Source organism: Silurus meridionalis, chromosome 26 (assembly GCF_014805685.1).
Source record: "Silurus meridionalis isolate SWU-2019-XX chromosome 26, ASM1480568v1, whole genome shotgun sequence".
In the NCBI taxonomy this organism is placed as follows: Eukaryota; Metazoa; Chordata; class Actinopteri; order Siluriformes; family Siluridae; genus Silurus; species Silurus meridionalis.
In genome coordinates, this window is record NC_060909.1 from 6,874,216 (window position 1) to 6,883,544 (window position 9,329).

The 9,329-nt window shown below is 35.7% G+C and overlaps 2 long non-coding RNA genes across 2 annotated transcripts; both read left to right on the top strand.

The window, feature by feature from the left end:
* Window positions 1-2,807: 2,807 nt before the first annotated feature.
* LOC124380124 lies at window positions 2,808-3,663 on the top strand. The gene is made up of 3 exons (XR_006924612.1): window positions 2,808-2,864; window positions 3,018-3,129; window positions 3,523-3,663. It is a non-coding gene; the product is annotated as an uncharacterized LOC124380124 (long non-coding RNA).
* Window positions 3,664-3,860: 197 nt separating this feature from the next.
* On the top strand, window positions 3,861-8,981 carry LOC124380126. Its single transcript, XR_006924613.1, has 3 exons — window positions 3,861-3,991; window positions 4,857-4,938; window positions 8,875-8,981. It is a non-coding gene; the product is annotated as an uncharacterized LOC124380126 (long non-coding RNA).
* The last annotated feature ends 348 nt before the right edge of the window (window positions 8,982-9,329 follow it).

The following is a 9,329-nucleotide window of genomic DNA, read 5'->3' on the forward strand; positions in this document are numbered from 1 at the left end:
TGTCTGTCACATGTTATTTATTTCAAAGGCAAACCACTACATATACAATATATAATCAAGTATGTGTAGACAATTCGCCATAGCATCTTTGTTTACTTGAACGTATTATTCCAAAACAAGAACACGTCCGTACTTTTGGGAATGCTTTCCACTAGATTTAGGATTATTGGTAAGGAATGCTGGCACACATCCAGTTCAGCGAGTCTCAGAGGTGTTCAGTGAGCCCCAAAGTTTAAGCGAAGTAAAATATTAACTCTACAGAATACACAGAAACCCTGCAATTAGTGTGCTTATAACTTTGCAGCAACACTTATGCAACCCAAATATGTCTGCAATGGCCAGGTTTTCCACATACTTTTGGCCACAAAAAGTGAATAAAATATACTGAATTTAACAGGATCAGATATAAGATACATAAATTAGGTAAATAAAGGGAAATAAATCAGGATATAATAGATTTCCTAAAGAATAATACAATATTATAAATCCGAGGCCTAAACAGTTGCTTTATGTTTAACGGAGCTTAATTTATGTATCTATTCAGAAAAGTAAGGGAAAGGTACACAAGAAATAAAATATTTCATCATGTTAACTTGATACTATAATAGGAGTCTATGGGCAGATGTACACTCAACAATTGCTCCAACACTTTTTTGTTCTTTTGTCAATGTAAGGAAATAAAAATGAACTGAGGTAAGGACATATATGGAATGGAATAGATGAGGTTAAAAGGAACCTTTAAAACATATTCAAACGTTCTATCTGAATGAATCAAGATATTTCTTGGTTTTAATTCATTTTTATTTGTATAGCACTTTTAAGATGTTCTTTATATGTGTAAGTTTGTTCCTGATGAGCAAGTTGGTGGCAACTTGTTTCATGTATTTAGTTTGTACTCTTACTTGTCCTAAAATTCAAGAAGAAATTTTTTATTTTTAAAGATGCAGCATCGTGAAGGTTTATCTGAAGCTAAAGTGAATTCAGTAGAGGAAGAACCACTTTAAAAAGATTCTCAGGACTGTGAATAAAAGTGAGGCTTTTGTAAGGAACAGTGAACACTGACAAACATTTACAGAATTTGGCAGACACCCTTATCCAAAACAACTTACAATGATCTCATTTATACAACTGAACATTCAAGGTTAAGGGCCTTGATGAAGTGCCCAGCAGTGGCAGTCTTGGACCTTTTATTTGAACCTCCAATCACAAGTCTGACATCTTAATCACTTAGCTACCAAATTCCTAACATGGTGACTTGTCACATTTATGGTTTAGGCTTTTCTGATTGAGTAGTGAAATATAGACCTTTTCATTTAAGAAACAAAGGCTTCTTAGTTCTCCTTTTAAACAGAGAGAATTGCAAGAGAAAAGGATTCAAAGAAATAATTTTAAAAGAAGTACACAAATGCATATAGAAGAAAAAGCTCACCATTAAGTCACCGGCCTCACACTGTTTAAAAAAGAAGAAGCCACCTTTTAAAAACATTCTTGATTTTAGCAATGTCCACCCCTGACCCCCTGCACAGGAAAAATGGCAGAGTAATTTATTAATATTCTTTGACTGAAATTGCCAACTGTTTATTAAATGTTTGAAAGCTAAATTATTGTGCCGAGGATCGAGTTGTGCACCACACGTACTTGACTCGGTAAAGAGTTAAACTGGAGCCTTAACTGGATTGCTGGAGGCCATTTTGTTGTGCATGAGTTTTATCACTGAGGTGCCATTAGGATTATATTTTCAAACATCCATGAGAAAAATGGTCTGAATACGGCTAGCATGCATGCTAGCACCATGCATAAACTGTTAAACAGTTATTACAAATTAAAAACACACCAGTAAAGAAAAAATAATTCATGCTGAATGTCATCTTCATCTGACAGTGAGTAATATTGCCTTGTGTTCATCTTTTTGTTTCCTTCAGGATGCAAACCAACAACGTTGTTAGAGTGAAGTTCAAAGATAGTAAAAAATATATTTTTTCTTCAAAACCTTTTACGTTTCAAACGTTTATGGAATGTGGTAAGAGGAGAAACTTTAACATTGTTAATATCATTAATACGTTTCCTTTTAAACTAAGTTTATGGTTGTATCTTATGGGGTATAAAAATAACTCTAACCTCCTTTGGCATTGCTGGTTTTTGTTAATTTGGCAATGGTTTGTCATCCTTCAGTTGGCGAAAAATTTGATCTTCCTACAATGGATGTGAAAGTCTTTGATGACTCGAAGACAGAGGTTGATGAGAAAGCATTTGAATACCTGCTGACACGACCAGACCTTGGTGTCCTAGAAATTTTGATCCCAGGCAAGTAGGAGATACCGAAGGCACTTTAGAGTCTGACGACACAGCAATTTTGATTAGAAGTCCTCCTGAAAAAAATCAAGCAGAAGAACATCTTGCTCAAGTAAGGATCACCAATCTTGTCTCTGAATTACATCTATATGAAACTACTTAAAAATTAATGATATTTGGAACTATATACAGTTGCCAGTTGTTATTTTCTCATCTTTGCTCAATATTATCAATATCAATATCATCCCCTCTTTCAGATGATCGAAGATATCCTAAAGACCAGCCTTGGAGGTGAAAAGATAGCAAGTGAATACGCTCGCACTAAAAGTCTGTCAGATAGCCGACGTGACATGACGTGACATGGTGAAAATCTTGGTAGCACATTTGACAAATGAACATGGGTAGGTTGTTTACACAGTACCTTGTAAATTAATGTTTCTGATGTTATGGGTTGTAATTGGTTTATGTTTGTGTGTAGAACAAGGCCTTCGCAAAACTTGAAGGAACAATATGCAAAGGGAATCATCTCTCTCTTCCCAAATTTGGCTGACCCCAGGAGCAAACTTGGCTATGTTAGTAGCTGTTGCCTTTCAATCTATTTGATTTACAGAAGGAGGATTTACTGCATCTTGCAAAATAAATATTATTTACAGTATAATTGAAGTGCTATTTATTTTCTTAGTCTAGTAATGTATAACCTTTAGGTCTGTTTGTTATGGTCATAGGAGCATTATTACAATACAGAAGATGGAAGTGGATTTTTGGCATGGAGAATTTAAACTCTGCAAAAAGAAGCATCGGAGGGTCGGAAGAAACGCCAATGGCAACCACAAACAGGTGAAAGGTTTGATGTTTAATCAGTGCTTGGCTGCAAGGCTTGACTAACATTTTATTTATTTATTTTTTAAATGAATATGCAACATTTGCATTATTGGATTATTTTACTCATCTTAACATTTGTGTCTTTTATTTGAAGTATTCTTTTGTTCTATAGTGAGAATGAGGTCACATGTTATAGTATCTCTACAAAATATAATTGCTTTTCTTTTTGAATGTGAACATGTTTTTCATAATCTCTAAAGGTTGGCAAATTTAAATGTCATTCTGGGATATATATTAATGTTTTCCATGTTATTTTCTGTCATTTATCTTCTTGTTTGTTAACGTGTTGTGCTCTAAAAATAAAAAGAATTACAAATGTGGTTTTCATATTGTCTTAAACAATTTCAGGAGGGCCAACTGCTGAACGGTATCCCTGCAAAGGAGATAGTTTGTTAAACGATGAACTTCAGTGTCAGGAAGCAATTGCCCTGATGAAGCATACAGCTGACGAGGCAGTGGTAAAGGAAAAGATGAGGTTAACGCTGGCCTTTCACCAGAAGCTGCTTCACGACCCTAAAGAGTCAACTGATATTTTATCATTCCAGGCTTGGTATGTGAGAATCAATTTCTATTGTTTTGCCCTAACAGACTTGTTCGTTAAACAAACTTAGTTCCTACTGTGGTACTGACTTTTATTATCTTTGGTAGATTGATCAAGATTTTAGAGTTCTATTTGGTGATGCAACCTCTGCAAAGTTGTTGGAGAAGTGGTGCACCAGCTTAAAACCAAAGGTTATTGCCCAGAGCCGTGGCCTCACACAGACTTGTGAGCTCCAAGACCTCATCCAAAATGCTGAAGCCAATGAAGTTGAAGAAGGTAACTATATTGTGCTATAGCTTAAGTTAACTAAGATGTGATTAAGCATTCATGGCAAAAGTTTCAGATTTGGTCACAACTTTACCCATTAGACATGCATGTTTCATACTAACTTGTAATGGGTAAATTGTATGAAAGTCACTTGTTGCTCTAACATTTCTACCCTGATCTACTATTTTATGCACAAGGGCCACATACAGGAGTTGCAGATTTACAATCTGAAATTGTTTTAATTTGGAGCTCTGAATAACAAAAGCATGGTTTATGTCTTACTGGCATACTGTCAGCATACTGTATGACATCGTGCACCTGTTGTCAAGACTGTTCATAATTAGTCAATACTGTAATACTAGTTAATGTATTTATACAGGCTCATCTTCCAAGTAGTGTTAAGTCAAGTGAAACTGAGTAGGATGGTATGTTCAACACCTTCTAGCTAAAAACCAAAATTACAGGCCTTTAAAAGAAATCACTTTGTTTTCCATGTCTCCAGGTTGGGACAGCGACATGTCGTCAATTCTGATTCTGGTTCACCTTTTGGGACCGGGAAAAATCTCAGCTATAAAAGCATGTGATAGTCTTGTGAAATTCATCAAGGTGGATAGAGCAGATCAATTGACACTTTTTACGCTGTTCTTTTACTGTGTGACCTAGAACTTGCTTATTTCTCAGACAGGTACTTGAAGATCATCTGTCCTCCAAATTCTTTTATTCTTTTCTACTTCACACAAACTTAGTAACAATCTATTGTAATCTCTTGGAAGTATTTACAGAAACTTTAGTGGAAGACATCAATGATTCATGCTGCATATTGACATTAACAGTTAGGCCACGATGGCTCTAATATGTTTTCATTCTTTCACAGACTTGTGCCAGTATCCAAGGGCACCTGGATGGAATTGGAGAAAGTCTCCAGCCGTATCTACTTGCTGTCGGACCAAAGAAAAGTAGGATCCAGAGTTGGTTTATTGTAATTGACCAACATGCTCTACCATGCAAGGCCTTTAATTCACTGGCCTGTGTTGATGAGCTTTTCAAAGCTCACTTTGTCTTTGGCACCTCATACTGTCAGCAACTGACCAATGTGTATAGCTTTCTGCAAACCACTGTTTATGATCTAGATGTTGAAGTCACCAAGGTGAATCCCAGAGTGGCTGAGTTGAGAGCTAGAATGCTCCAGTAACCAGATGATTTGTTTTATTTGTAAAAGGGGGCATGCCGATGCCAATTCCCTTATAAGGCACTATAAGTTAGTCCATGGCCAGGGAAAAGACTTAAGTTAAAATGTGCTCAAAGAGGTTGTTCACATGTGTACCATAGTTTTTCTGGATTACGCAAGCATCTCAGCAAATGTTGTGCAATTGACAGTTCATGCCTCGAATTTTGGTGAAAGCTCATCCACTGCCAACTCCATTTTATTAGGGAATGTCGGTGATTTACCAAACACAAATTCAAACTGTGAGTCTGTACCTCTAAAAACAAATATAGTAGACAGTTGTGCAACAGTGGTAACTGAACTTAAAGTTGCTGGTGTCGTAGAGACAACTATTAACTATGTTGTCAGTGCTTTAGAAGAAGTGATTGGAGACATTCATAGTCAAACTCGAGAATCTGTGAAAAACAGCTTATCTTTAGCGGAGCCCATAAAAAGTATTGTTGAGTCACAAATTGACCAGTGTTTTGATAAAATGCTAAATCCTTTTGTGGCAATGAACACTGAGAGCAAGAGAATGCATTATAATCCTGTTGAATTTGTACTCGGAACAAGATTTGCTACAAGGTATAACAGAACAACTGGAACCTTTGCCCAAACCATTGTTAAGGATAAATGTGTATATATACCAATTCTAGAGACATTACAGTCTATTTATAAGCACACTAAAATCAAAGATATGATGGCGAGACACTCGCATGAACTCTTCTCAAAACAAAGGCAAGCAGTTCAGATCCAACTTTTTTTTATGAATTTGAATGTGTAAACCCCCTTGGATCAAAATGAGGAATACATAAGTAATCTAAGTAAGTATCTATTTTACCCTTAGAAATATTTCTCCTAAATACAACTCCAGTTTACTAAATATCCATTTAGTTGCTTTATTTCATGCACAAGATATCAAAATATACGGGTTTGATAAAATACTAGAGCGGCTTGTCCATGATATCTCAACACTGGAAACCAATGGAATTCAGATTTCTTTATTTGATCATACAGTTTATGGAACCATTGTCCAAGTTACTGGTGACAACCTTGATGTCCATTCCCTATTTGGTTTTGTGGAATCGTTTAGTGCTAGGTACTGTTGCCGCTTTTGCCTACTAGAGAAATAGTGTTCAGTGAAGATAGTCCAAGGATGCCAATGCGAGCTAAAGAACTTAATGCAGAACACTGCCAGAGAATGCAGAGCAATCCCAGTCTTCCTTATGTAATGGGAGTAAAAAAGTTTTGCCTTTTAAATTCTTTGCAATATTTTCACACCACTGCAAATTTTTCAGTTGATATTATGCATGATATATTACAGGGCGTTGCACAATATGAGATGAAATTACTCATTCAGCATCTGATTGGCAAATACACCACATCAGCAGAAGTGCACAGAAGAATTCAGAGTTTTAACTATGGCTTTATGGAACAAAACAACAAAACTCCTGGTGTAGAATTAAGAGAGGGTTCCAATGATTTGGGCTTAAATGTCACTCAGAGCTTGTAGTTTACTGCGTTATCTGCCCATTATTTTTGGAGATATTGTGTGTCCTAATGATCAGCACTGGTATTTGTTCATTTTATTGCTTCAGATAGTCAGTATAGTGTTTTCTTCAGTTATATCCCCTGGTAATTCCATTTATTTGAAGCACCTGATTGCAGAGCACCACAGTTTGTTTAAGCATTTGTTCCCTGATAAGAAATTGCCAAAGCATCATTTTATGGTGCATTTCCCTATTTGTATACAGAAAATTGGACCACTGCTACATTGTTGGTGCATGCGTTACGAAGCAAAGCATAACGTTTTTAAAAAGCAGCTGAAAGGCTTTAAAAACATAACGAAAACATTAGCAAAGAAACACCAGTGCCAACTGGCTTATATTTGGCAAACATATGATTCAAATGACTTGAAATAAGGTCCTGGGAAAATTGTCCCCTTGAATAAAATGGAGGTTGGCACTAAGATGGCTGAGAAACTTATTGTGCCCATGTGGACTAAGGTCCTAAATGTGAAATGGGTCAAGTTCACATTTTCAAGTTCACATTTCAAGTTCATACTGTGGAAATATATATCGGTCAGGGTTAGCAGTTTGTGTTCAGGTTCAAAATGACATGCCTGTATTTCATGTAATCCAGAATATTGTTGTCAAAGATGAACATGTCCTTTTAATAACAACTGCACTGAAAACTGTTTGTTTAGCTGAACATATTCATGCTTACAAAGTTGCACATACCATAGAAGCACCTTGTGTTTTGGATGTTAAGGATATCTTGCACCACAAACTGTTTGACATTCTGATGTCTTATGGTTGTGATTCTGATTTGTTTATTGTACCATATAGTTACATGTAATTCGTCCTGTTTGTCATATCAGAATCATTATGTTTTTATTATTTTTATTTTTTCAAAATAAGCTTGAAAAATACAATTTGTGAGACATGAGTATATAGTTTATTCGTTTTTCTTTTAAGACCGAAAAGCAGGTTTTTCATTTAGGTCCTTTTAATGGGTAAACATGAATGGTGTAACAACTCTGGAGGGGAAGAAAATTGTTGCAGAGTAAAGTCAAAGTTATTTGTATATTTTACTCTGGCAAATTTACTGTGTGGTTTTCTCAACTTCATATTGTTTTCATTCCTCTTTCTGCAGAATAAATGCTCTCCCACACACCCATCGTTTTTCTTAGATTTATAATGAGGAGAAGGGAGTGAGGATGTAATCAGATTTTTAGTGGGTATAGTTGAGTTTTCATCCCAGTGATAAGGGATCCACCTTAGAAACAAAGAAAAGAGAAACCAAACAGAGAAATTTGAGAAGAAAGAACCAAAGAACTGAGAATGAAATAGCTCTTTCATAGTCTGATGGATAGTTTAGGGTTCTTAGTATACTGAAAGAGTTCTATGTGGAAACTTCTTTTGTATGCTGTCTTCTGTAAAGTTCTATATAGAACCTTTAACTATCTGTTATCTATTTAAGAACCTCTTTTTTTTAACCAGTATTATTTAGTCACATTTCCTCTAACTTCTGTTTTTTTTTTTAATGTTTGTTTATTTATTTATTTAGGTATCTCCAATGAAAATGTTCAGAAGAATAAAGAGGGAAGTAAACTCTTGATAAATTTTGTGTGTGTGTGTGTGTGTGTGTGTGTGTGGGGGTTTAATAAGCTAATAGATAGTTTGGGGGTTTTTTGTTACTGAATGAATTGTATTGTGAAACATATTTAAAAGGCAAAATGTTTTCCACGCGCGTTTAAGGTTAAAGTGTAAAAAAATTAAAATAATAACCTTTATATTCCAAATGAAAATGGTATTTACCTGTTATTCGGATGCCTTGTCTCCCATTGCTAATCATAGCTGTGAGGGTGAATTAAGACGGCGGTGGAAAATTTGCACTGAAATCATCAAATTTATCTCTTCTGTCCCTTAATCATCAGTCCATTGAACGCCTACATAGTTCTATGTCCCGATGGACTGCAAGTGGACTCACATAGGACAGGGTTGCCAGATTCTGGTACAATTCAGTTTGAAAGTTTGGTACAATTGTGCTTGGTATTAAACTCGTGTTTGATAAGTTTCATATTTAAAAACAAGAGCAAGTGTGAAATTATGTAGTAAACTCTTCTTTTTCTTCTGCTTCTTCTGCTTATTTTTCTTCTTTTTCTTCTTTCGGCTGCTACCGTTAGGTGTCGCCACATCACATTCAAAAACCTCCTCCTTGGCCTTCCTTTTTTCCTCCTTCCTGGCGGCTCCATCCTCAGCATTCTACCCCATGGCCCTTTCATCTCAACCACCCTCATCACTCCTAAAGAAAATCTCAGCATCTTCAACTCTGGGAATTATGTAGCAAACCAAAAAACATGATAAATAGAACAGAATATGTTTTATATTATCAATTCATCAAAGTAGCTACATTTTGCTTTGTTGACAGCTTAGCACACTTTTGGTATTTTTTTAGTCAGTCTCAAGAGATTGTCATCTGTTTTACTTTGTTAAAAGTGTTGAGTGCTTTTTGGCAGTTTTTCTTTTTTTTTCACTCTCATTCCAAACAATCTAAACTGGATTTAGATCAGGTGATTATGGAGGCCAGGTCATCTGATGCAGCACTCCATCGCTTTCCTTCTTGGACTTTCCTTCTTCT